The 26,840-nt window shown below is 46.2% G+C and overlaps 1 long non-coding RNA gene across 1 annotated transcript in view; it reads right to left on the bottom strand.

Annotated features, from left to right (window-relative positions):
* LOC140850004 (uncharacterized) overlaps positions 1 to 22,520 on the bottom strand; it is a 35,136-nt gene extending 12,616 nt beyond the window's left edge. The window contains exon 1 of the long non-coding RNA XR_012132610.1: positions 22,156 to 22,520. This is a non-coding gene — a long non-coding RNA (uncharacterized lncRNA). The remainder of the gene's footprint in view (positions 1 to 22,155) is intronic.
* Between the last annotated feature and the right edge of the window lie 4,320 nt (positions 22,521 to 26,840).

Genomic DNA, 26,840 nt, shown 5'->3' with positions numbered 1-26,840 from the left:
AGGCCAGCGCCACCACTTGTGCCCTTAGGCCCTGGCTCTAGAGTCAGGCCCCAGGCTCACAGGCCAGTGCCTCCACTTGTGCCCTTAGTCTTGTCTAGAGTCAGGCCCAGGCTCACAGGCCAGCGCCACCACTTGTGCCCTTAGGCCCTGACTCTAGACTCAGGCCCCAGGCTCACAGACCAGCGCCACCACCTGTGCTCTGAGGCCCTGGCTCTAGAGTCAGGCTCCAGGCTCACAGGCCAGTGCCACCACTTGTGCCCTTAGGCCCTGGCTCTAGAGTCAGGCCCCAGGCTCACAGGCCAGTGCCTCCACTTGTGCTCTGAGGCCTTGGCACAGACTGGCTGACTCCTCTGTGTCTCAGTCCCATCATCTTTAAGAAAGCTGTGATTCCGGTACCAACCCATAGGACTGAGGGTTAAATGAGTCAACGACGCACAGTGCTTAGAATAATCCCAGCACAGTCTGGGCTCCATAAGTGCTCGGACCCCTGCTCCTGCTCCCTCTCCTACCCGCCTCCCCCTCCCCTCCCCCTTCCCTCCCCCTCCCCCCTCTCCTCTTCTTCCTCCCTCATTCCTCCCTCCTTCCTTTACCCTACCAGGGTTCCCCAGGACTCCCAGGTGCAGCTGAGGCCCCAGGCAATGGTGGGGGTTCCCTGATGAGCACCTCCCAATCCAGGATTCCTCCTGGGATTTTACATCCCCTCCAGGACAGGAGCTGCATTTTCCCTGCTACCACTTCACAGCTCACCGTCTCCTTGAAAGGGCAAAGTGTGGGGCAGCGAGGAAGGCAGGTAGGACTCCCCTGAATATTTGGACATGTAGGAAGGTGTCTCGGCGTCTGAGAACACTTCTGCTTTGTCCTGTGTTCCTTGCTGCTCTTATAGGTTCAGAGGAAACCCTGCTTCCAGGTGGTGATATTTACTGGTAAGTCCTCGTGCTTTATTCAGTAGCTTAACAGAAAACAAGTCCCCTTTTAATGCCGATGTACCTTAAGCATCCCAAGCAAGCTCCCATCCCTGGGCACTTGCTCTCTCTGCTCCTGAATTGGCCTCCCAGTCAAGCCTATGCTCCCAAGGCGTTTCTCAGAACCTCTACTAGATGAACCCCTGGGGGCGTCAGCACCCCGCTTCCACCCCTTCCCCTCCTCTCCCCCGGCTTTTCTTCCTACTGAACTTTAAACTGTATGCTTGCTTTTTGTCTCCCTTCTCCACTAGAAAATCAACTCCTTGGGGTCGGGGACCTCTGCTGCTTGCTCCCCTGTGTCAGGGCAGATGGAGATCACCCACTGTGCCCTGCATCCTCCTGGCGCACTGTGGCAGCCATGGCACCTGACCCTGGCCTGCAGTCCACTCCAGGGGCTCTGGAAGAGTGGGGCGTCCTAGTTCCCTGGGTCCTGGAAGAGCCCCCTCGCCTCACGGCCTTATGCTCCCCCCACACTGCTAGCCCTTGGAGATGGCACTCTCCCTGGGTGATTTTCCTAACCTCGCCCTCACCTCGGTGAAGGTCGCCTTCAGTGACATCTCCTCATATCACTGCTCAGAATGCCCATTGTTCCAGGCCTCAAGCCTGACTGACCATGACTACTGCTCCGGCATCTATCAAGGGCTCAAGAACACTGGCTGCATGTTTTCAAACAGCAGATATACTTGTTCCAAAAGGAATACTTTCTTAAAGGGAGAGAGATTACTATAGTGTCTACTCCCCAGTACATGGAACCTGTGTCCCCAAAGTATTTCAGAATTTAGAAAAAAGTGGTTTTTAACTAATTATATTCCTTGTATTTCTAATCAGTCAGAATGGAGAATACATTTATAGATAAGGCCTATGCAAATCTCTGAGTTATGGGTCCTTCTGGGGGCTTTTGAAGCTACTTTTTCTCATTCTCATTTATCTTCTCTAACCCTAGAAGCCCCAAACATAGGACCTTATCCAAGTCCTCAGGGACCTGAATCCACACCTGTCTTCCACCACTAACTTGGCCCTCTGGCACCTGGGAGCCCACATCCTCGTCCTAAGTCTCTCTGCCGTCGACTTACTCCTGACCGACAGTGCACCGTGGTGGGCAGCGTGTCAGTTCTCGTTCTGGAAAGAGTCCAGATTGACAAGGCATAATCCGCAGACTCTTCTGCAAGCGCTTCTCCAAGCCGGCTTCCCCAGGCCCCGTGTGAGGGAGGCAGCTGGACATTTGAATGGAGAAGGGAGACAGCAGCCATAAAGCCAAGCCCTTCCTCTCCACCCCACTTGGCATGGGCCAAATTCTAAAATGCTAGGGACATGAAAACAGACCCTACTGAAAGAATGCTGTGAAAATTCTTCAGCAGCTACAGCTTAGATTTTTAATCCTTCTGAAACCATTCATAACATCATAGAGGATAGGAAATCCAGAAAAATAAGATAGTAGATACAACAAAGTCATCCCGTAGAACCCCGAGTGTGAACAAGTAGGGAATGCCTCAGCTGTTCTATGTGCTGCATGTTGTCAGCATGAGGGAAACAAGAGACTGTATGATGATCTAAGAGCAGAATCCACCAGCATCCCGGTGAGGACACTGGTAGGCACAGCTGGGGGCCAGTCTGAGAGGAGCAGCTGAAACTGACACGGGCTCTTCTTTCTCCAGTTCCCCAGTGAATGCAAGGTCCTCTGTCATGTTTTGAGGGCTTGAGCAAGCTGAGCCTTGTGAGCTGTGAAAAACAGCCATCTGAAGATCCCTTACAAGACAGAGCTGTATGCAGGGAGGAAATCTGCTGGGAAGAGAAGCCGAGCTGAACAGGACAGGGCCAGTGGGCCAGTGAAATGGGAGGCCCAGATAAGGTGGAGAGGGGACAGAGCCGGGTGGTCACGAAAGCACCCAGTCATGCTGTTGCCCATTTTACTTATGCAGCAGAAAGAGCGACAGAGGTGAACTAGCAAAGCTCTACTGATCTCTCCTTTCTAAAGTCTAGGAAAACCAATTTCATATAAAAATGAGCAACAGGAAAGGATTCTAGCTGAATCACATATGATGTTTGTAGACCAATGAGAGTAAGGAACAGAATAGAATCCTTACAGCAAAGAATGTCAGAAAGACATGCTCAGAGAACAGATGAAACTACAACCTAACCAGCTCCAGATACTTAAGAATAATCAGCATAAGAAAATAATTAAGGAAGCTCAGAAAGGAGGCAATGTAACTGAGGAAAGAAGTGGATTTAAAAATGAAGCAGAAGCTGGAAGGACCGAAGAGCACACAACCCACAGATCATGCCTTCAGAGCAACAGAGGGCAAGTAGAAGGGGAGGTGACCTTAACCTTCAATTCACCCAATAAACAAAAAATGATTTCCATGATGATAGACTGAAACATGAGAAGTAAAGCTTCGGGTGTGTAACATGGGAGAATATCTTCCTGAGCTCAGGAGGGAAGGCATGAAACATGGAGAAAAGGGCTGATAACTTGTGCTACATTCGAATGAAGGCTTTCTGTCCATTGACAGAGACCATTATGGGAAAGAACAGGCTGCCCAAGGAATGGGAGGTGCCCACATTACTTACACTGAACAAAGAAAGGGCCTCTATCCAGAATGTAGAGAACTTTCAAAGCAGTAGGATTTTTAAAAATGGCAAAGCAGTTGAATGGGCATCCCACAAAACAGGATGTCCAAACTGATAAATACATACATGAAGAAGACACTCAAACTAGTTGGTCATCAGGGAAATGCAAATTCAAATCACAACTAACTAACACTATATACCCCCCAGGATGGTTGAAATAGGAAATGCAAACAGAAATGGTGGGATGGAGAGCAAAGGAACTACTCGAATTTTCATTCTGAGGGCTGGAATATTGACTGGTAAAGCCATTCGAAGAGCTGGCTATTAATATTGACTAAAGTGTAACATATACATGCACAAAGGTGAGCCAGAAATTTCACCTCTAGGTATATGCCCAACAGAAACACAGTGCATCAAAACTCAGCCATCTACAGGATTGAATGTGGCAGCTGTCATTAATAGTGCCAAGTGAGAAACGACACAGATATCTGTCAACAGTGGGGAAAAACTGTAGTATATTCATATAATGCTGTAGTATAGAACAATGATAAACTACTGCTAGACCCTACAGCAGGTTGAATGGTATGAATAAAATGCTGAGCAAAAGAAGTGAAACAGAAGTATATATACTTCTCTTCTTCCAGATCAAAAGCAGCCAAAGTGAATTTATGGTATAAGCAGTTAGGACCGAATTCCCTTTGGAGAGGATGTGAATAGTGACTGAATCAGGATAGGGGTTCTATTTATTCCCTTGTTGGTGGTGGTTACATGGCTATGTTCACTTTGCAAAACGCAGAGTATACACGTATTTGTGTACTTTTATGTAGACATATTGTTTATCAACTTATAAGTTTATGTAAATACCATGAGTATTAAAATATACCTGTATCTCTGTGAAAATTCTATAATCATAGACTATATTATGGGTAAAGTACATAGCAGAATGTACTAACCAGAACGGTATCATGAAGAATGTTTTTGCTGACGATTTGCTTTTTCTCCCATGCACAATTACTCTTACTTATTTAAAATTAGTTTCTTCCTCATACTCTGATTATCTACAGCTCAGTGTAGACTGGCAAATGGGTTAAAAAAAAAAAGAAAACCCAAAGAACCCTACTAGGATTCTATTATCAGCCTAGAATTTAAGCATGTGTTAGTCAGGTATCCAATAAAAAAGCTTTTAGAAGAAAATTTCAAGGTGTTAATTGGTCCCTCAGGGGCACTTAAAGTTTCGTTTCTTCTGTAGTTTCTTTGAAGCTTTGATTGGCTGCAATAAAGATGCATCCACTGATGTGAGTCCCTGATCTAATTGTCTGAAAGCATAAAAGATCTTAGTGAATAGGCTCAAGATGAGATTGACCTGCATTTCACGCATTTTACAAAGTTTGCTTCTTTATAAGATTTATAAATCCCCCTTACTCTAAGGAATATTTCACCAAGTCTGTGCAGTACATTCTGTTTTAGAGATGACCACTGAATCATACACTATTAGAGGCCTTAAGTGCCCTTGGAAGCTGGCACTCCACCACAGACTTAGTAAATTCAGATAATGTACAATATGTAACGTCAGGCTGGAGGTAGGAGAATTCACTGCTGTGCTGAGACCACAGTGCTGGCTAAGTGTCATAGGTAGTTTCCCAAGGCCTGTCAGTATAATGCCTAAAAGGAAGCTAACTCTGTATTCCCATTTCAGAAGTAAGATAAGTAAGCCACACATATTCGAGAGTGGCAAACACTTCCAATGCCCTTTTATAAGCCACTTCTTTCCCAGGTAATGGGGATACCAAAGTGATCAGATCATATCCACAAAATTAATTCCTAATCCTGCAGGCAGGACAGACAATTAAACTTTCAATTAGAGTTCACAGGGTGGGGCAGGGCTGATACAGGGTAATTGCTGGCCGCTCAACATCCTTCAACAGATCAGCAACACATTTCCCACCTTTTTCTGGGTAGGGATGGGGGAATGGTGGGCTGCACGACTGGAAGCCCTCTCATCTGTCCCTGGCCACTTGGAAATTTGCCGGCCTGAATCCTGGACCAGACACTGTGCTCTCAGAACTGACCCAGTGGCCCTTTATGGAAAATAATCCAACAAACCGGTATTGAGTGTTGACGATGCCGGATCCAAGTTAGATAAGGGCATGGGCAATGTGTGTGTGTATGTGAATTTTTACAACAAAACTTACTGATTCCAAAAATTGTTACATGAATTCTTCTGGTTCTATGTTCACAATTATGCTGTTAATAGGTACAGTTTATTTCCTTCTCTCCATTACTCATGTGTATCATTTCTTTTTTTCAGACACGGACTAGGACCTCCAGTACAATCCTGAATAGCAGCAATTACAGTAGGCATTCTTTTCTTGCTCTTTCAGTAATTCACTGTAAATATGGTATTTGTTTTGGGGGTCTGATCTACAAGAATGGCAATTTCATATGATTTAACTTAATAGATACCATTTTTAAGATTAATAGTGTTAAGATCTTTTTCATCATGAATAAAATTCATCAAATGTTATTTAAAAAATTATCAAGGTCCCAGGGCGGAGCTAAGATGGCGGAATGAGCAGAGCAGAGGAACTCTCCTCACAAAACCACATAGAATTATGAAAATATAACAAAGACAATTTCCTAAAATAGAGACCAGAGGACACAGGAAAACATCCAGACCACATCCAAACCTGCGAGAACCCAGCACCTCACGAAGGGGGTAAGATACAGGCCCAAGACCGGCAGGACCCGAGCGCCCCTCCCCCCGGCTCCCGGCGGGTGGAAAGAAAGTGGAGCAGTTCTTTTTTTTCTTTTTTGGTGAGTGCTTTTTGGAAGCCTTAAAGGGACAGGAACCCCAATAGCAGGGAAACAGGGCAGTAAGGCTAGTGAGCGGGTGCCTGAGACTGGCACCTGTGGACAAAGAATATCACACATTTTTCCCTTTTTTTTTGGCGAGTGCTTTTTGGAAGCCTTAAGGGGACAGGGACCCCAATAGTAGGGAAACAGCGCAGCAAGACCAGTGAGTGGGTGCCTGAGACCGTCGCCTGAGGACAAAGAAAATCGCGTGTTTTTTTCCTTTTTTTTTCTTTTTCCTCTTTTGTTGTTGCTGTTGTTGTTTTGGTCTGGAGAGTGCTTTTTGGAAGTCTTAAAGGGGCAGGACAGAACACTTAGCCCAGAGGCAGGAAATCTGGGGATCTCTGGGCACTCTAAACCCCTGGGCAACAGAGAGCACAGAGGCCCATTACAGAGATAAATAGCCTCCCGGCCGCTCCCCATCCAACGGGGCTCCACCATTTTGGAGGAGCAGCCCTAACCAGACCACGCCCACAGCAACAGCAGATATAAACTCTGTAGCAAATGGACAGGTAGTAGAAGCCCTGTCTGCGCACAGCTGCCAAGCATAAGCCACTAGAGGTCACTATTCTCCCAGGAGAGGAAGGCCACAAACCAACAAGAAGGAAAGCTCTTCCAGCTGTCACTCGTACCAGCTCTGCAAACTATCTCTATCACCATGAAAAGGCAAAACTACAGGCAGACAAAGATCACAGAGACAACACCTGAGAAGGAGACAGACCTAACCAGTCCTCCTGAAAAAGAATTCAAAATAAAAATCATGAACATGCTGACAGAGATGCAGAGAAAAATGGGATGAAGTCCGGAGGGAGATCACAGATGTCAGGAAGGAGATCACAGAAGTGAAACAATCCCTGGAAGGATTTATAAGCAGAATGGATAAGATGCAAGAGGCCATTGAAGGAATAGAAACCAGAGAACAGGAATATACAGAAGCTGACATAGAGAGAGATAGAAGGATCTCCAGGAACGAAACAACAATAAGAGAACTATGTGACCAATTCAAAAGGAATAATATTCCTATTATAAGGGTACTGGAAGAAGAAGAAAGAGGAAAAGGGATAGAAAGTCTCTTTGAAGAAATAATTGCTGAAAACTTCCCCAAACTGGGGGAGGAAATAATCGAACAGACCACGGAAATACACAGAACCCCCAACAGAAAGGATCCAAGGAGGACAACACCAAGACACATAATAATTAAAATGGCAAGGATCAAGGACAAGGAAAGAGTTTTAAAGGCAGCTAGAGAGGAAAAGGTCACCTATAAAGGAAAACTCATCAGGCTAACATCAGACTTCTCAACAGAAACCCTACAGGCCAGAAGAGAATGGCATGATATATTTAATGCAATGAAACAGAAGGGCCTTGAACCAAGGATACTGTATCCAGCATGACTATCATTTAAATATGATGGCAGGATTAAACAATTCCCAGACAAGCAAAAGCTGAGGGAATTTGCTTCCCACAAACCACCTCTACAGGGCATCTTACAGGGACTGCTCTAGATGGGAGCACTCCTAAAAAGAGCACAGAACAAAACATACAACATATGAAGAATGGAGGAGGAGGAATAAGAAGGGAGAGAAGAAAAGAATCTCCAGACAGTGTATATAACAGCTCAATAAGCGAGCTAAGTTTGGCAGGAAGATACTAAAGAAGCTAACCTTGAACCTTTGGTAACCATGAATCTAAAGCCTGCAATGGCAATAAGTACAAATCTCTCAATAGTCACCCTAAATGTAAATGGACTTAATGCACCAATAGAAAGACATAGAGTAATAGAATGGATAAAAAAGCAAGACCCATCTATATGCTGCTTACAAGAAACTCACCTCAAACCCAAAGACAAGCACAGACTAAAAGTCAAGGGATGGAAAAACATATTTCAGGCAAACAACAGTGAGAAGAAAGCAGGGGTTGCAGTACTAATATCAGACAGAATAGACTTCAAAACAAAGAAAGTAACAAGAGAAACAAGGACACTACATAATGATAAAGGGCTCAGTCCAACAGGAGGATATAGCCATTCTAAATATATATGCACCCAAAACAGGAGCACCAGCATTTGTGAAACAAATACTAACAGAACTAAAGAGGGAAATAGACTGCAATGCATTCATCTTAGGAGACTTCAACACACCACTCACCCCAAAGAATAGATCCACTGGGCAGAAAATAAGTAAGGACACACAGGCATTGAACAACACACTAGAACAGATGGACCTAACAGACATCTATAGAACTCTACATCCAAAAGCAACAGGATATACATTCTTCTCAAGTGCACATGGAACATTCTCCAGAATAGACCACATACTAGCTCACAAAAAGAGCCTCAGTAAATTCCAAAATATTGAAATTCTACCAACCAACTTTTCAGACCACAAAGGTATAAAACTAGAAATAAATTCTACAAAGAAAACAACAAGGCTCACAAACACATGGAGGCTTAACAACATGCTTCTAAATAATCAATGGATCAATGAACAAATCAAAATAGAGATCAAGGAATATATAGAAACAAATGACAATAACAACACAAAGCCCCAACTTCTGTGGGATGCAGCAAAAGCAGTCTTAAAAGGAAAGTATATAGCGATCCAGGCACACCTGAAGAAGGAAGAACAATCCCAAATGAATAGTCTAACATCACAACTATTGAAACTGGAAAAAGAAGAACAAATGAGGCCTAAAGTCGGCAGAAGGAGGGACATAATAAAGATCAGAGAAGAAATAAACAAAATTGAGAAGAATAAAACAATAGCAAAAATCAACGAAACCAAGAGCTGGTTCTTTGAGAAAATAAACAAAATAGATAAGCCTCTAGCCAAACTTATTAAGAGAAAAAGAGAATCAACACAAATCAACATAATCAGAAATGAGAATGGAAAAATCACGACAGACCCCACAGAAAAACCAAGAATTATTAAAGACTACTATGAAAACCTATATGCCAACAAGCTGGAAAACCTAGAAGAAATGGACAACTTCCTAGAAAAATACAACCTCCCAAGACTGACCAAGGAAGAAACGCAAACAAATTACGAGCAAAGAAATTGAAACGGTAATCAAAAAACTACCCAAGAACAAAACCCCAGGGCCAGACGGATTAACCTCGGAATTTTATCAGACACACAGAGAAGTCTTAATACCCATTCTCCTTAAAGTGTTCCAAAAAATAGAAGAGGAGGGAATACTCCCAAACTCATTCTATGAAGCCAACATCACCCTAATACCAAAACCAGGCAACGACCACACCAAAAAAGAAAATTACAGACAAATATCCCTGATGAATGTAGATGCAAAAATACTCAATAAAATATTAGCAAACAGAATTCAACAGTATATCAAAAGGATCATACACCATGACCAAGTGGGATTCATCCCAGGGATGCAAGGATGGTACAACATTCGAAAATCCATCAACATCATCCACCACATCAACAAAAAGAAAGACAAAAACCACATGATCATCTCCGTAGATGCTGAAAAAGCATTTGACAAAATTCAACATCCATTCAGGATAAAAACTCTCAGCAAAATGGGAATAGAGGGCAAGTACCTCAACATAATAAAGGCCATATATTGTAAACCCACAGCCAGCATTATACTGAAAAGCGAGAAGCTCAAAGCATTTCCTCTGAGATCGGGAACCAGACAGGGATGCCCACTCTCCCCACTGTTATTTAACATAGTACTGGAGGTCCTAGCCACGGCAATCAGACTAAACAAATAAATACAAGGAATCCAGATTGGTAAAGAAGAAGTTAAACTGTCAGTATTTGAAGATGATATGATACTGCACATAAAAAACCCTAAAGACTCCACTCCAAAACTACTAGAACTGATATTGGAATACAGCAAAGCTGCAGGATACAAAATTAACACACAGAAATCTGTAGCTTTCTTATACACTAACAATGAACCAATAGAAAGAGAAATCAGGAAAACAATTCCATTCACCATTGCATCAAAAAGAATAAAATACCTAGGAATAAATCTAACCAAAGAAGTGAAAGACTTATACTCTGAAAACTACAAGTCATTCTTAAGGGAAATTAAAGGGGACACTAACAAATGGAAACTCATCCCATGCTCATGGCTAGGAAGAATTAATATCGTCAAAATGGCCATCCTGCTAAAGCAATATACAGATCTGATGCAATCCCTATCAAATTACCAGCAACATTCTTCAATGAATTGGAACAAATAATTCAAAAATTCACATGGAAACACCAAAGACCCCGAATAGCCAAAGCAATCCTTAGAAAGAAGAATAAAGTAGGGGGGATCTCACTCCCCAACTTGAAGCTCTACTACAAAGCCATAGTAATCAAGACAATTTGGTACTTGCACAAGAACAGAGCCACAGACCAGTGGAACAGATTAGAGACTCCAGAAATTAACCCAAACATATATGGTCAATTAATATTTGATAAAGGAGCCATGGACATACAATGGCAAAATGACAATCTCTTCAACAGATGGTGCTGGCAAAACTGGACAGCTACATGTAGGAGAATGAAACTGGACCTTTGTCTAACCCCATATACAAAGGTAAACTCAAAATGGATCAAAGACCTGAATGTAAGTCATGAAACCATTAAACTCTTGGAAAAAAACATAGGCAAAAACCTCTTAGACATAAACATGAGTGACCTCTTCTTGAACATATCTCCCCGGGCAAGGAAAACAACAGCAAAAATGAGCAAGTGGGACTACATTAAGCTGAAAAGTTTCTGTATAGCGAAAGACACCATCAATAGAACAAAAAGGAACCCTACAGTATGGGAGAATATATTTGAAAATGACAGATCCGATAAAGGCTTGATGTCCAGAATATATAAAGAGCTCACACGCCTCAACAAACAAAAAACAAATAACCCAATGAAGAAATGGGCAGAGGAACTGAACAGACAGTTCTCTAAAAAAGAAATACAGATGGCCATCAGACACATGAAAAGATGCTCCACATCACTAATTATCAGAGAAATGCAAATTAAAACTACAATGAGGTATCACCTCACACCAGTCAGGAGAGCTGCCATCCAAAAGACAAACAACAACAAATGTTGGCGAGGCTGTGGAGAAAGGGGAACCCTCCTCCACTGCTGGTGGGAATGTAAATTAGTTCAACCATTGTGGAAAGCAGTATGGAGGTTCATCAAAATGCTCAAAACAGACCTACCATTTGACCCAGGAATTCCACTCCTAGGAATTTACCCTAAGAACGCAGCAATCAAGTTTGAGAAAGACAGATGCACCCCTATGTTTATCGCAGCACTATTTACAATAGCCAAGAATTGAAAGCAACCTAAATGTCCATCGGTAGATGAATGGATAAAGAAGATGTGGTACATATACACAATGGAATACTCCTCAGCCATAAGAAGAGGAAAAATCCTACCATTTGCAGCAATATGGATGGAGCTGGAGAGTATTATGCTCAGTGAAATAAGCCAAGCAAAGAAAGAGAAACACCAAATGATTTCACTCATCTGAGGAGTATAAGAACAAAGGAAAAACTGAAGGAACAAAACAGCAGCGGAATTACAGAACCCAAAAATGGACTAACAGGTACCAAAGGGAAAGGAACTGGGGAGGATGGGTGGGCAGGGGGGATAAGGAGGAGGAAGAAGAAGGGGGATATTAAGATTAGCATGCATAGTGGGGGGAGGGAGAAAGGGGAGGGAGGGCTGTACAACACAGAGAGGACAAGTAGGGATTCTACATTTTGATATGCTGATGGACAGTGACCGTAATGTGGTTTTAAGGGGGGACCTGGTATAGGGGAGAGCATAGTAAACATAGTATTCTTCATGTAAGTGTACATTAAAGATTAAAAAAAAATCAGTTCCTGTGTGCTGACCTCCAATGAGTTCTGCACAGTGGTGTAGAGGGCATGTCAAAGTGTGGGAAAAGGGTCTGTTTGTTTCTATGCAGAAGATCAAGGCCTAGCTTGGCTACCCAGAAAATGAACTAAGATACGATATGAGGAGGAGCTTCCGGCATCAGCACTCTCTGGAGGACTCGTGCCGGGGGATGATCATCAAAAAGCCTCCACAGGGATCCGTGTGATGCTGCAGGTGTGGCTGTGTCCACCCCACCGTTTCCTGGACTTGCCACTGGAATGAGGAGGGAGATGTCTAGGCTGGCATGTGCATACAGTGAGACAACGAATTTGACCAGATCTGTACTGTTGGAACTCAATCAGGAGTTGGGAGGGGTGCAAGTTGTAGCGCTCCAAAATCTTACGACTATAGACTATCTACGGTTAAAAGAACATATGGGATGTGAACAGATCCCAGAAATGGGTTGCTTTAGTTTGTCTGACTTCTCTCAGACTGTTCAAGTGCAGTTGGACAATATCCATCATATCATAGACTAATTTTCACAAATGCCTAGGGTGCCTAAATGGTTTTCTTGGCTTCACTGGAGATGGCTGGTAATTATAGATTTGCTTTGTTTATGTCACCCTATTCCTATTATGTTAATATGTGTGCGCAAGTTAGTTAGTAGTTTAAAACCTATACATGCTTAAGGTACTCTACAAGAAGATATGTCAAAGAAATAATGAACCCTCCCATGTTTTCTTCCATATGCTACCTCTATAGCTTTTCTTCCTCCTTCCTAATTACAACCCTTAAATAGAATTCATGCCTCATATCGAATTTACTGAGTATCATAATTCCTCCAGGTGGTAAAGATACCTCGAGACAAGTGCTGGGTATAGAAGCCACAGGGCATAAATCTGCAAAGAAGTAAAAAGCTAAGCTTTTCAAATAATATGGCTTCTCTCTTACTTACCAACTTTACATTTCCCTGTATGGCCCCGGAAGATGACTGGTTAGCCAGAGACGGGTAAGATTCCTCAAGGGAGGAACAACCTAAGACAGGCACAGTCACAGGCGGGCTATCAGGTGAGAAATTGGGGACCAACAGTGGTGAAGCTTAGAACCTCACCCCCCCTGTGTTGAGAGAAAGCTTCTGCATCCATGGATGTTTTACTGCCTTGTCTAGCTCGGATTAGCACATAATCTACAGGCACACACCTGATCATCTACAATTGCTCTCTTACAACACTAAACTATGATTTCTACCTTTATCTCGCTTCTACCTACCACTTCAGCAGTTTATTAAAAATAAAAATAATAAAGGGAGAAATGTAGGATCCACATATAAATCAAGTATAAAAATCATACGAATATTCATATTTGACCTGATTGTTTATAGTTCATAATGCGTGATCAAAACCGAAAGTTTCTGTGATGACTGCCCTTGTACTGTTCACCATGTAAGAACTTATTCACTATGTGAGAATTAGTTCACCATGTAAGAACTTGTTCGTTATGCTTCAGAAGTTTGGAGACTGAAGAGAACTAGGCTTGAGATGGATTAATGACTGTGCATTGAGCATTGACCCCCCTATACAGAATTTTATTGTTGTTAACCATTTGATCAATAAATATGAGAGATGCCCTCTCAAAAATAAAAATAAAAATAAAAAATAAAAAATAAAATTATCAAAAAGTCATTGAATTTTTCTCCCTTTTTAGTTAATGCCCTGAATTATATTGACACCATCCTACCTAAAAATGATGTCTGGCTACAGAGGTCTTAAAATTGTGTTTTATCATGTTTTTTCAGTAATAGGCTTGAATTTTTACAGCAGTTTTAGGTTTACAGAAAACCTGAGCAGGAAGTACAGAGTTCCCGTACAGCCTAAGCATCCCTCATTATTAACATCTTGCATCGTGATTAGCATGCTATGGTACATTGGTTACAATTAATACATCAACATTGATACATTATTAACCAAAGTCCATAGTTTACATTAGGGTTCACTCTTTTGTTGTCCATTCTATGGGTTTTCACAAACACATAATGTCGCGGGTCCTCCATTCTATTATTATCATACAGAGTAGTTCCCCTGCCCTATAATTTCTATGTGCTCTGCTGTTTCTCCCCTCTTCCAGCCTCCTGAACCCCAGCAACCACCAATCATTTCACTGTCTCTATAGTTTTGCCTTTTCCAAAATGTCATATAATTGAAATCATACAGTAGGTGGCATTTCAAGTTGGTATCTTTCACTTAGCAACACACATTGAAATCTCTTCCATCATTGCGTGGCTTGATAGTTCATCTCACTGAATGTAGTATCCCCTCCTATTGATGTGCAATTGTTTGCTTATGCATTCACTTATTGAATGACATGGCGGTTGTTTCCAAGTTTTGGCAATTTTGACTAAAACTGCTCCACACATCCATGTGCAGGCTTTTGGGTGGACATAAGTTTTCAACTCATGTGGGTAAATACAAAGGAGCACTGCTGCTCATATGATAAGAGTATACTTACCTTAGTAATAAAGTACCAAGCTGTCTTCCAGAGTAGCTGCACCATTTTGCATCCATACAGGAACGAACGAGTTCCTGTTGCCGCATCCTCATCGGCATTTGGTGTTGTCAGTGTTTTGGATTCTGGCCATTCTCATAGGTCTGTGGTGGTACCACATTGTTTCAATTTGTGATTCTCTGATAACATATGATGTGAAGCATCACTTCATATGTTTATTTGCCACCTGAATTTTTTCTTTAGTGAAATGTCTGTTGAGATCTTTTGTTCATTTTTTAGTTGGGATATTTGTTCTCTTACTGTTCAATTTTAAGAGTTCTTTGCATATTTTGGGTACCAGTGCTTTATCAGATGTGTGTTTTGCAAATATTTTCTCACGGTCTGTGGCTTGTCTTCTTTCTTTGACAGAGCAGTGTTTCATTTTAATAGTATTCAACTTACCAACTTTTCTTTTCATGGATTGTGCCTTTGATATTTTATCTAATAGGTAATCACCAAAACCAAGGTCACCTAGATGTTTTATAGTTTACGTTTGCATTTTACATTTAAGTCTTTGATCCGTTTTGAGTTAGTTTTTGTGAGTTGTTAAGTTCTTTGCCTAAATTTCCTTTTTTTTGCATGTGGATGTCCAATTGTTCCATCACCATTTGTTGAAAAGACCCCCCTGTCTTCATTAAACTGCCTTTGCTACTGGTGAAAGATCTGCTGGCTGTGTCTCAGGCTAGTCCACATCAAGCCTCCAGCAATCCATCAACTGCAGTTAAGTGTCCCTACTGGGCTCCAGCACCAGTTTCAGCTCCAGCAAAGCAGTGATTCTCTGCATCTATCTCCTCTCCAGTTATTAGATCAGCCTTTGGCCTATGACCCCAATACTCTGATATATGTAAGAAGAATTTTTTGGTTTATTTAGCTTTTTTTCTTGTTAGAAGTCCATGAGTGATGGCTTCCAAGCTCTTCACATGTTGACCTGGCAGTGGAAATTTGCATCTGTCTTCTCTTTTTTTCAATACATTCCTGTTCCACATTTCTCTTAGCTTGGGAAAAGTGATGATTTTCTCACTTAGAGGAGAGAGAAATTGTCATTAAGCAGGAGCACAGCTATGTTCCAACTTCATCTTTCGTTGCTCAGCAATGGCCATTCCCACTTTGTGAGTGCGGGTGGTTCTAAGGAGGGTGTGTGGGGCTGCAGGCGGGTTTTGTTCTCTGAGGGCTTCCTCACATTTGTGTGGAGTATTTCTAACTTTCTAAGCAGACGCACCTTGTTGTCTTGCAATTAGCAAGAATGAAAGATTTTCTAATGAATCTCTTCTTGTTCTGTCCTCTCACCCACACGCACTCTCAATCCTTCTATTTAAGGAAATTTCAGAAGCCTGCCCCTCACCCCTCAGCTGCCCTGGCAGTTTGGGGTTTGGATTCCGATGCTGAGAATGCTCAGCTTGAACTACAAGCAGGCCCTGCAGACCTTGGCTACCAGCAAAGCAACATTCAGCATGCCTGGAGGGAAGAACTGAAGGAGCAAAAGGCACACCTGTTTGCCATGACCTTGAAGGTGTCCTTCCCTCAGCACCTGCGATCCAGTGCCACCTCCTCGTGACTCAGTCACCATCCTGGCCCTGGCCACTATTCCTGCCTGATCCTACTGGGGCCGACCCTTCCTGCTGGCCAGCTGGTATCAGTCAGACTTTCTGTTCTGTGGTCATCACTGAGACCCTGGTTATCACTGGCTTATCCATCTCTCAGATATGAAAACTGATGCATCTCCTGCTTAAGAGAAGAGGACTGTTACTTACAGGCAGGTTATGCAGTTGATGCTCCCAAATCTCACCTGGTTGTGCATCACCAATAATAACATCGCTGCATTTCTTAACCCTCGCTGTGTCCCAGGCTGTTCTGAGCAACTGATACCTCGTCTACTTAAATCATCACAACGACCTTACGGAGGAGGTACTACCTGTATGTTATGTACTAAAACAATAGCAAAAACAACAATAACCTGAAGCGGAACCCAAGAATGGACTAACAGTTACCAAAGGGAAAGGGACTGGGGAGTATGGGTGGGCAGGGAGAGATAAGGGCAGGGAAAAAGAAGGGGGGCATTACATTTAACATGTATAATGTGGGGGGGCACGGGGAGGGCTGTGCAACACAGAGAAGACAAGTAGTGACTGTACAGCATCTTACTACCCTGATGGACAGTGACTGTGAAGGGGTTTGTGGGGGGGACTTGGTGAAGGGGGGAGCCTAGTAAACATAATATTCTTCATGTAATTGTAGATTAATGATATAAAAAAATATAACCTGAAGTGTAGAGACATTGAGTGGAGTCTGGCTTTTCATCAACTACCCTGACTCTGAGGAGTGCTGGGCCACTCCCGTCTCAGGTGCATCTCCTTCCCTCCAGGGAGTGGGTGAGTGCTGAGGGGAGCTCTGAAGGACTCAGAGGAGGGGAGCAAAGGGCTTTCAAGGCCAAGAGGTGAGAAGACAGGGAGGCACAGGGTGTGTCTGGGAGAGACTGATGCCGAGGTCGCAGAGACGGGAGCAACACAGATGGCTGCTGAATTTAACACTGGGCAGCCTTGGGGGTCACCAGGAGGCTGTGTCCATGGGAGTGACTCTGTGACGGTGCCATAGAATCTCTGCGATACCTCAGGGATCTGGAGGGGCAGGAGGGTACACTCAGGGGCCAGAGGGGTCCTCCTGTGTGTCAAAGACAGACATTCCCCTTCTACACACTGCCGACAGCCCACTTACAAGACTTTTGTCCCTGGGGCATGCTGCTCTGCACTTCCTGCCCCATTTTCTGTGCCTCTGCAGCGTTTTCCAGATTCAGCAGCTCTCTAAGAAGCAAGTGGAAGGAGTGTGTCCCCAAAGAGGTGGTGGCAGGACCCGTGGCCCCAGCACCACCTGTGGCCCACGCATGGGTGGTGCTGGTGAAGAACACCAGGCTGGCTTGGGGAACACAGTGTGAAGTCGCACTGCACCTTTTCCTGCATGTAAGCATCCTGCCTGCGCTCCTGCAACCGCTCCCAGCCGCTCCCAGCATGGATGCCACAGAGACCAGCCACAATTCAGAGGAATGCAACTCAGCTCCCAGGGACTGCGGCTTCACCCATGGCCATACGGGCTGGTTGGCAGGTTCCCAGGCTCTCCTTTCAGAGCATTTTCTCTTACTGCAGACTTACCTCAGCCTGCCCGTGCCTGACCAGGGAGCTTGCTCTGGCCCTCTCCTCCTTCCTGGGAAGCTTGTGTCTCTCAGGGATGCATGGCTTCCTCACACGGCCACGCCCCCTCCCCTGTCCTTGTGTCTCACAGCTGTGAGATAAAAGCAGAGGGCTAGGGCCACTCTGGGTCCTGGGGGCCTGGAGCAGCAGCTCTCATGTGCTTCCTGCAAATGCAGATTTGTGAGCTAACTAGCCCCAGAGTGCTGCAGTCTCATGCGTGTCTTTCGGAGATTTGGTGTTGGAGGGAGGAAGACCAGTAACCCTTGTGTTCTCACTAGCTGCCTGGAGGCGTGTTGCACATGGAGCCACATTTAAACCCCCAGACATGTTCATATAGGAACATCAGTCCAGCAATTTTTTTGAGTCATGTGACCCAGGGTTTCCATTTATGGAGAAGCTGATGGTCCCAGATCCTTGCAGTTATTTTCTCAGCATTCCTTTGTAAACACTTCCACAGGCCTGTCCCTGTGCCTTCCCAGCATCTACCTGTATCCCCCCACTGTACTGAAACCACCCCCAGGGCAGGAGCTGGGGGTGTGCCTGACCCAGAATAGGTTATTAATAAACCATTGCATATACTGAATCTTTACAACTCTGAGTCATAAGTGATGTCGAAGTTCTTGTTCTCAAACACTCAACGTAGGAGAGCAAGGCAGAGGCTTTCATTTAGAGATAAAGCAAGAGGACAGAGCTCCTGCTCAGGCCAGGAGGGCACAGGAGTCCGGGGTGGTGCCCTGTCTAGGGGTTTTATAGGCAGTTGAGAGACAAAGGACTAGGGATGTACACCTGCCACGTGGCCCCAAAATGTTTATGTTTGAAGAGACATTAAGTTTCTTATTAGTCTTCTGGGTTATTTACAAGAAATGTACTGCTCTGATTTCCTCCCAGGATAGCAGCTTCCTGGTTTGGGAGCCTATCACTCAAGGCTGCCTGCTTTGCTCCCAAGGTGGGCTGAGTTATTGTCTGTTGTTAAAGAAGCTGTTAAGAAAGTTACTTTATAACAAATTCCGTTTTAAAATGCAATCTTATTTTCAAGATGGAATCCTTCCTGTTTGTTTTGGGCTTGCTTGTTAAATTGCCCACGTGGCAAATCACTTGACTAGGGCTGGAGGAAGAGAAGCAGCACCTGGGTAAAGTCAGAAAACCAAGCTGGGCTCCCCAGCAGGCCAAAGCAGATCCCAGAATATCTTGCTTTGTTGTTTCCTGAGGCCCTCACCCTACTCTGTCTAAACCCATGGTCCCTGCCTCATAAGCATGATTAGCCCTATTCTGAGGGTTTTTTTTTCTTTGTTTTGGAAGATTCAGGGTGGAGACTTATGTGTGTCTGACTCAGAAGTGCAGGCATTTTCATTGGCTCTGTGGTGCCCTGTCGTGAGAAGAGGGCAGAGAGCATCTGGTCGTTGTACTTCCAGGAGGGGATGCCATGCTGTGCTGCCTGGTTCCTGACTGACACACTCAAACCCCTGCTTTCAGAAGCATTGCCTGTTGACATTTTGCAACAATCCTCCCTGAAGGCTGGTGGCCCACCCAACACGATCCCTCTTCCTACTGGCAGCAGCATTCAATGACTGGTGAGTTCAGCATTACAAATGCCAATGTTGTAGCTCCAGTGGGAATGACTCTGAAGGGTCATCCAGCTCCTGAGCAGCTGGTAGGATGGGCTGGCATCTCTCCTGCAGTTACATCGCAGCTTAACTTCCGCTTCTGCCCAACACAGCTCCCCTCAGCCCTGGGGTGCCATTTCAAGAGCACTTCTCAAGAAACGCCCTGCGTGCAAATCTCAGAATCTTCTGGGGTTTGTTTCCCTAGGAACTCAGCCTACATCAGTTGGTATGGGATGTAGTCTTAGGATGCAGACTCTAAAATGGGATTTTGGAAATGTGTCATCCATTGGAAGCCAGCCATGAGAGCCCATCACTGGTGGTAGATGAAGCATGTGGCTTTGGTGAAATTGTTAAAACCTTTTCACCGGGGATGATCTGGGCTGGGACACTGGTGGGAGAGAATGCCTTAGTGGGTGTACCTGTACCTCCTAGAAATAGCATTTCAGCAGCTGGAGGAATTTGCAGGACATGTTAATTATTTTGGATTATGGAATTGGATGGCTCTTGTTGGAAGTATTCAGTGCATAATGTAAAGATGCTAAAAGGCCATGATGATGATGGCACAAACATGTCCTCCAGGATCAAGTGAGCAGGGGGAAAGGAAGTACCCAGGCAGGGGAACCTCCCTATCACCGTCCATGGTACACCAGGTCTCACTTCAGGTTGCAGCTGTGGCTCTGTGGGCAGCCCCTACTAGCAGCTGGTAGAGTCTTAGAAAGACAGTCCAGGTCACAGAAGCTTGATGGGTGCAAGACAATACCAAAGGGCTGTGACCCGCTATAAGCCCATGGGGTGACCTTGAAGACAGTGGTGGTAGGAGGGCCTCCCGCTGAGAAGAAATGTATGTGGTGCTCCTGGTCATCCACCTGTGCAGAAAGGAGAGTGGCTGGAGAATTTGCACATGGTCAGCCTTGAGTAGCATGGCTGGTTGCTCAGGACCAAAAAGAGAAAGCTGCCCTAGTACCCGCTGAGGCCTTTGCTGGCTCTGAGTTACTGCTCCCCTTGCCCCCACAGATGCCACTACATCTTGCAAATCAGGGAGTCTTATTTTAGAGTTCTGCAGACCCCAACCTCTGCCACCAAAAGGGGCAGAGGAAGATGGCAGGTAGCTCCATGTGCCAGGCATGGATTGGGCAGAGTGGACAGTATCTTTGAGGGTCTCATGGGGAAGTGTCTTCACCTCATATGAAGGAAGGGGGACTTGATGTTCAGTCTAATAAGGTCAATAATGGTCACCAGCTAAGCAGGTTCTGCGAGGAAATGCCTCAATCTCTACCGTGGCTACTAGCAGAGGTAGGGAGACAGGAGGCATGGAAGATGAATCTTAGAAACCCTAGAGCAGCCGCCTCCCCCACCCCCCACGCCACCGCAACCAGAGTCACTTATGAAGCTGTGTGCCTCCCAGACCCACATAAAAACGTACGACTCTACAGTGCTATGCACCCAGGACATCCCCACCCAATCCCCTTTTCAACAGTGCAGGCCCCACAGACCAAGCTCAGGGTCCCAAGGACTCTCCACCCAGGCTGGTACCTAGGTAGGTAGGGCTGCGCCACCAAAACAGGGCTAGCAATTATCAGCAAGGGCTGCTTTCAGAGTCCTGTGAACTAAGACATCCCTGAGTCCCTCAGATCCCACTTCTGCAAGAATCCATCCAAATAGTGCACGGCTGAGAGTAGGACTGGAAGGGTGGAGGAAGGATAAGGGGGCGCTAATCAAGGCCTTGTTCATTTATCTGTTAGTGTGTGTTGGGGAGGGAGGTGTCTCTTGACCTTAGCAGCTTGGTGTCAGGCTGTCACCTCCTTTCACTGGCACCGTGAGACCCTGTGGTCTCTTCCTTCCTTCTTTCGTCTGGCTCCTCTCAGCTGCCTTTGGGAAGGAGCATGTTCTGACTTTGGAGGGATCAGGACCTCAGGCCTAAGCCCAGGGGCAGAAGGGTGGGTTGGCTATGACTCCTAGCTCTTGGCTACAATGAAGATCCCAAGTTCTCTTTGCCACCTTTGCTACCTCTCAGCACCTCAGCCTCCCCTGCAGAGGTGCAGAGCTGGGGTCCCCTGAAGAGCATTAACTTGTCAGTGCCTGGAGGCTCCAAGTGGGTGGGGATGATTGCTGGGATGCAGGGGTGCGTTCAGGGTACTGGCCCCTGAGCCCTCAGGGCCACCAGGAATCACCTGCTGAGGTGGAAAGGGACTCTGGAGCCCAGAGCCTGGGCCAGTTGTTAGAGGCTGCTAAGAACCAGCTCTCCCCCTTACTGCCGGCAGAGAGCAGGCATCCCCCAGGTTTTGTCTCACAGCCCTTCAGAGGCAGCGCCTCCCAGCCCTGGCCCTGTTCCGGATCTCCCTTCCAGCTGCCCACTGCACGCAAAACCAAGACCGCGCGCGCGCACGCACACACGCACACACACACACACACACACACACACACACACACACACACACACACACACACACACACACACACACACACACACACACACACACACACAAGTTCTCACCAGGAGGACATGGCATGGGTACTGATGGGGACGCATAAAGGGGTTCTTTGCGCGGCGGCAGCGCCTGTGGGGGCGCGGGGCTTGGAGCTCGGGGGCACTGACCTGCGGCGGTGAGTCCGGATCGTCCCTAGCGTCCATCGCGGGCGGCGGCCCCTACGCGCCAGCCCCGTTGCCTCCAGGTGGCTGTCCCGGGCCGCGAGCGCCTCCCTCCCTCGGGGCAATCTGGCTCCGGGCCCCTGGGGGCCACTTCATGACCGCGGGTCAGCGCGCCCGCCTGGCCCGGCCAGCTCCTCCGGGCTCAGTGGAACTGCGGCCGCAGGCGGAGGGCGAGCAGGAGGCGGCAGGGAGGGGCGGGCGCGCGGCCGGAGCTGAGCAGACCCGGCCGGCACGGAGTCCCCTCGGCGGCGGTGCGCCGGTGCCGCCGCGGATGAGAGCGCCTCCGCCCCGGCACCGCCCCCACGCGGCCTGCCGCAAGCGGAGCTGCCGGCGGGACCGTGCAGCTACTGGTCGGTACCAACCTCGGCAGCTGCGGCGGGGGCGCGAGGAGGAGGCCGCCAGCCCCCGGGATTGGAATCACCCCCTTGCACACTTGCGCACCGTCCCTTTCCGGCGGGGGCGGCCCCGGCTCCGGGCGCTGCGGCGGGGGCTGCTGGCCGGGGTAGCACCCCCGGTCTCGGCTCTCGAGGGTTAAAGCTCTGCCGGCCAGCCGCCTGCACCCCCATCCTACCCCGCCTACATCCTGGCTGTTCCTGGTGCCCATCTTGGCAGCCTTTCTCAAACGGTGATTGTTTCCTGGCCGGGCAGTTGGGGTGGGGGGCGGTTCTCCCGGACCGCTAGGCAGAGCTGGGGAGCAGGGAGGGTGTGGCTCCCTCCTTGGCTTCAGGCACCCAGAGTGCGGGATGGCTGTTGGGGGCAGATGGTACGTGCCTCGGTGGGATGGAGATGGGGATCTTCAGGCACGGGGCAATAAAGCAGTCTCACCTGCGGGCCTACTGCCTCCTGGAAGTGTACGTCGAGCTGCTGAGTGTCAGCACCGCTCACAGTGCCCCCTGACGGTCCAAAGGAAAGGCCAGAGGCGATTCTTGGGGTGGAGCAGGACTTAGAATAGGACAAGGGTTGGAGCACAGGAGCCAGCAGGCTATCCAGGAGTTTCCCAGGGCTGCCTGGGCAAAGAAGCCGCTTCTCCGTCCTGGGCTGGCTGTGTGGGGTGGACTGGGGGACGTGTGACCAGTGAGTCCGTGCCTATATGCACGTGTGTGTGCACGCATGTATGGGGTGCAGACCTAGCCATGACACGTAGCCATCTATAGAGATACTTCTAGATGTTTTCGTGTCAACTTCCTAGACTTAGAAGCTGTCCTTATATACGCTTTAAAGGTTTGTATCCCAGGCTATTCCTCTTCCTGGACACCTGTGGTCAGGGCCATCTGTGCCTTCTCCGTAGCGCCAGATGAAGACCAGCGCCTGTCGCTGGGGTTCTGGCCAGAGTGTGTCAGAGATTTTAAGTAGCAGAATCTTCCACAAGGTCTGACACCTTCTTCCCTTTCCTGGTAACCAGCTCTAGACCCACTGTTGGGCACTGTTGAATCAGAATTGTACCACACCTGCCACCTTCTCTGTCCTGGTCAGTACTGAGCCAGGTCCTGCTTCTCCCAAGTATGTACAGGGGCTGGAGGGTGGGGTAGCAGTAGGGCAGGGGCTTCAGAATCAGCCACATTGGTCAAGACCTTAAGGTGAGGAAGGGACTCTACGGTCCACATCATCTCACAGACACTTGAAAAAATAACTAATTACTGCCTCTACGGACAACTGTCCCTCCCTCTCACTCCCTCTTCTGTTCCTGTGCTTAACAGCCCTCATTGCCAGCAAGGAAATTCTTTCAGATCTAACCTGAGTACCTCCTGCTGCACTGCAGGATCATTTCCTTAGTCTCTTAATAAGGCATAAATTATAGTGAACTCTACTCTGCATTTTCCTTCCCCAATTGGAATAACCTTGCTGCTTCAGACTGTCAGCTAAGAGAACCTGTGCTGAGACCCTGTTCTCCTTGCCTACACATGACCATGTTCTTCTTCCCCCTTCGCACCATCTAGAGGGAGGGAAGGGCAGGTGCAGGAGCAGGAAAGGGCAGCACATAAGAGTACAAGGAGGGGCCTGGCCATCAGTTTGCATGGTGTATAAACTGCCTCTTTCCCCAGCTGAGCCAGCCAGTCCCAGTCACAAGATCACCAAATGGCAAGGCAGAAATGACCTTAGAGAGTTTCAAGCTCTAACCCCTCATTTTACAAACAGGGAAACTGAGACCAACAGAGGGGATCAGCAGCAGCATGTAGGGAATGTGCGTGAGACCTTGGTGGGGATCATGACTATTTCTCCCTTAATTCCTCTGGGACAGGCACAGCCTCTCATGGTGGGACTCACACAGTAAGGAGGCCTGGGTTCAGACTAATTTGGGAGACTGCCTTCCCTCACAGCCAGTCTCCGCAGTAATGAAACCAGGGGTTGGACTAACTGGTCTGAGTCCAGCTGGTCCTGACAGGCTGTGGTCAGTTGGACCCCCTCTGCAGGTATCCTGGGGGCTCTCCCTTTTGCTAACCGGAGGTAATCACTGGGAACAGGGAAGGTGACAAGCTTTACCTTCACCATTCTTATAAGAACAATAGTGATATTAAAACCCTTCCTAGGGACCTGTCTTGCAATTTAGCCCCAGGCTCTGTTTACAGAAATTTTTAATATTAATTTTTAGAGCCAACTTAAAACAATAATGTGGGATTAAAATTAGCACGATAAGTCTCAGTGAAGAGAGAACAGCCTGCCATTAGTTTCCGTGGGAAGTTTTGGCAATACCCCAAGTGCATGAACACACACAAATACACAAACAGCTATGTAGACACATAGCAGGCACACAGGAACAGACACACACCCAGCACACTAAACTCTCTTATACCTCAAGTGCACACATGTGTGCATGCACATCTGCATACCTGCATCCACCACTACATAAAGACATGCATATGCATACACACACAAGCACATTCATTTACACTAGTCCCACAGGGTGTTGGGGTCATAACTACCACCATCCTACCCTTTTTCTTTCTTTCTGCTTGGCCTCTACAGGTAAGTGGAGATCCTTCCCTTCCACATCGAGCTTTAGTGCATCTCCATCACTTAGCCCTTGCTGGAAACATCTGCGTGGCCCCTGGATCTCCCTGAATGACTTCATCTCCTCCTCCTCCTCCTTAAACTACCATGAGGAAGCCCCTCTTCTCAGAGGCCCCCCAAACCTAGCACCAAAATATTTAGTATGCAAAGCCCGAGTCTGTCCTGTGGGACAAGCTATTACGTGTTTATTGTGTAGTTAAGCAGGACAGGAGCCCTGCCTCTGCTGTGGTCCTGGCCCAGCTCCTACAGTCTGACTCCCAGAAGTGTCCCATAAAACCATCATCTGCAATGCAAAACCGGCCTGTTTCCAGGCCTCATAGCTGTGTTTCTTTGAAAAAGGCAGGAGCTTCTTTAAAGTGACAGCCAGATAAGACATATGAGTAGAAACAATATATTCAGGGGAGGACTGAAGAAGTTTAAGAGGTCCCATATTCCAAATGAGGGTCTGAACTAGATCAGGGATGGCAAATCAACTTTATTGTGCATGCCAGTTTTAGTAAATTAGTTGTGGGTGAGTGAAGTGCTGTGTAAAGTGTTCTAAAATTACATCTGTGGCAAGCAGGACAGAGCACCATGAGGTTTGCCTTGATGGGTAGTAGGGTAGTGATGGCCATTCATGCTAAGTGATATCTAAGATCCTTTTACCTTCTGGGATTATATGTCCCTAAAACTTAGTGATTCTGTGTGTTCTCCTTTTTTTCTTTCTTTAAAAAAAAAAATTAGTTAGTTCACCCTTCAACTAACTTCTACCAGTGTCTGTTAGGTGCTTGTTTTTGGGCAGTACATTATATTTCCTGCAATGAGCTTACAGCCTAAAGGGAAAAGGGACAAATAAATAGACACAAAGACAGCACTCTATGGAATTGATGACATGTTCTTGGTAGTACAAATATGATGAGTTCCTGGCACAATGGGTCTCCCAAATCAAATTACAATCCTCTCTGCATGTCAGTGGCCCAACTGGCAGAACTTGAAAGTGAGCTGTCCATGACATAGCTCTGAGGTCCACCTCTGAGTCACCAGTTTGCTGGTACACCGACCTTGTTTTTCTTTTTTCTCATTCTTAAAAATAATAATTTTTTTGAGGTATATACAATAGATATTGTATTGAACGGAAGTATATACAAAGGATATGCAATATTAAATTCGTTTCAAGTGTACAACATAGTGATTCAACATTATGTACATTATTAGATACTCACCCCAACTAGTGTAGTTACTATCTGTCCATAAAGAAGGATGTTACAGAACTACTATTTTATCTATGCTGTACTTTCATCCCCGTAATTTATACTCTGATTTAAGTTTTGTGCCTCTTTATCCCCTTCACCTATTTCAACCCCAACCCCTCCCCATAGTGACCAGCAGTCACTTCTTAGTGTCTATGAGCCTACTGTGTGTTGTTCATTTTGTTTTGTTTTGTTTTTAGATTAAATACACCTTGCTGAATGACAGTAGCCTGCTGATAAAGCTAGGGCAATCAGAGAACCTCCTCTAGACTTAGCCTAGCTAAGTGGTCACACAAACACCATCTAGTAGAACTAACTCCATGGTTGCCAGACAGGAAGGCCCAGCACACTCACAATTGGAAACAGTCCTTAAAGCTCCTAGTATTGTTTGGG

The sequence above is a fragment of the Manis javanica genome, chromosome 6 (assembly GCF_040802235.1).
Source record: "Manis javanica isolate MJ-LG chromosome 6, MJ_LKY, whole genome shotgun sequence".
In the NCBI taxonomy this organism is placed as follows: Eukaryota; Metazoa; Chordata; class Mammalia; order Pholidota; family Manidae; genus Manis; species Manis javanica.
Note: the sequence above shows the minus strand (reverse complement) of the source record. Positions and strands in the feature narration are given on the sequence as shown.